At 42.5% G+C, this 2,500-nt stretch overlaps 1 protein-coding gene across 1 annotated transcript in view; it reads left to right on the top strand.

Annotated features, from left to right (window-relative positions):
• myo10 (myosin X) overlaps positions 1–2,500 on the top strand; it is a 152,747-nt gene that overhangs the window by 52,615 nt on the left and 97,632 nt on the right. The window lies entirely within an intron of this gene.

The following is a 2,500-nucleotide window of genomic DNA, read 5'->3' as shown; positions in this document are numbered from 1 at the left end:
TAATCGTTGTGGTTTTGCCGTTTGGTGGAAAACACTGAGTCATCTCCGGGTTTGGCTGCTTTTCTGTTTTTCTGTTTTCCAACCAGAAGCCAGTGAAGTAGTTTAACTCTGTCTGACTGTTTTAAAACCTTCCCAGAAGAATAACATGATATGTAAGAGTTCAATACACCTTCATATCTCTTGTTCAGCTTGTCGGTCTTTATTTCTAGCAAGTGACCCGTTCGCTATACTTTATCCCGCTTATTACATGGCTACTACAAAAAAATAAAGCAGTTCATTGAAGCAACATGTTGTTTTAACAGCCAAAAACAGTCCGCTACACGGTCGGAACTCACTCGGTAGCAACGGTTACTATGTCAGTTACTATGTCAAGCTGCGGCCAACCTAGAAGAGTTTAACAAAAAACAACTAGTTTCCCCAGCAACCCTGAGACCTTGTCTAATAACTGGAATAGTCATTGCAAACCCACTAGGTTCTTATGTAACTAAAACGTAGTTCAGTACGCCAGTAAATAGGAACGACCAAGGATACGACCTAGTAACGGGGGAACAGTCTGCTCGCCCCGCTAGACTGTCTGCTTCAGCTGACTGAAGGCTCCGGCTCAGCTGTTAGCCACAGAGCTAGCCTACTGTTTTGCTAACACAACTCAAGACTCGCACACTCTACAAATAATAATTCTAATCGGCCAATATGTTTAATAAGAGCTCCATCTAGCTAACAAAGCATTATCCCCCAACATAAATAACACAATTCATGGAGAAAATGACTGCAGAACATTTGCATTGCGGGCTGTAGCCTGAAGTTACTGTCTTAACTGTCAATATGCGGCCAAACGTACTCACGTCGTCTTGACTGGATTCCTGTCGGACATTAACCATGACTCCTGTGTTCCCTGCTCTCCTGATACATGCACAGTCATGTTGAAAAAGTATTCCATTGTTTTCTGAACGAGTAGTAGCCCTGTTTGTGGACGTCTATCCATCAAAACTGTGACGTAGATCCTTAGCAACGGCCCTTGACAGCGGTCTGTCTTGCTGGAAATAACAGACCTGTAGAATGCTGTGAGTTACATAGGATTCTCAAAGTGCCATAAGTAATAAGTAAATGTAAAGCCCACTGAGGCAAATGTCTATTTGTGAAATGGAAACGTGGGAAAGGAGAACAGGTCTCCCTTGAAAAAGAGTCTTCGGTCTCAATGGGATTTACCTGTAGAAATAAAGGTTAAAAAAAAAATAATAATAATAATTTGACTAAAAAGTTTGACATCCTCCTTGAAACTGACTATAGCCTTTACAAAGTTAAAATGTAATTCTTTCCAAAGCAGTAACGTTGGTAACTTGAGATCACAACAGCTTGTTTAGGGGTTTTTCCCATTATTCGTATGATGATGTTATGGAGAATTCTGCGTCATAAATAGATAAGTGACTCATCTACCAGCATATCACTTTTGACTTGAGAGAGTTTAGTCTTTAAAAGCTGTCCGGCCTTGTCTTTCTCACACACGTACACACACACACACACGCTTGTGCTCAGACACACACACACACACACACACACACACACACACACACACACACACACACACACACACACACGATAAGCAGCTGTCTGCAGTGTCATATTATCCTCAGCTACCTGCCATATGCCTGTGTGGAAGATAACAAGACATATGATATTTTGAACGTTTGCCCACAGGATACAATTAATGATACACACACACACACACACACACACACACACACACACACACACACACACACACACACACACACACACACACACAATCTACTACACACACACACACACACACACACAATCTACTACACACACACACACACACACACACACACAATCTACTACACACACACACACACACACACACACACACACACAATCTAACACACACACACACAATCTACTACACACACACACACACACACAATCTAACACACACACACACAATCTACTACACACACACACACACACACACACACACACACAATCTAACACACACACACACACAATCTACTACACACACACACACACACACACAATCTACTACACACACACACACACACACAATCTACTACACACACACACACACACACACACACACACACACACACACACACACACACAATCTACTACACTCACACACACACACACACACACACACACACACAACCAGCCAGACCAGGCAGGTACGTACATGTACCCAATAACTATACTCAGTTTCGGGTACTTTACGTAACATTTATGGTTTCAGACTTATTAACTTTTTCTCCAGAACTTTTTACCACGACATGTTTCAACAACTAAATACCACTATCACACACACACACACACACACACACACACACACACACACACTCTTTGGTCCCTCCCCTATGATCCCTCCCTGACACACTCTCTACACCAACAACGTCGGTGCCAAAGTGAATGGACAGTCCCAACAGCCAATAAGAACAGAGAATCGGATGCCTCGCTCTGATTGGTCAAA

The sequence above is a fragment of the Ammodytes marinus genome (genome assembly GCF_949987685.1).
Source record: "Ammodytes marinus genome assembly, chromosome: 9".
Classification (NCBI taxonomy): Eukaryota; Metazoa; Chordata; class Actinopteri; order Uranoscopiformes; family Ammodytidae; genus Ammodytes; species Ammodytes marinus.
The sequence above is the reverse complement of the archived record's forward strand: the minus strand, read 5'-3'. Positions and strand labels throughout refer to the sequence as shown.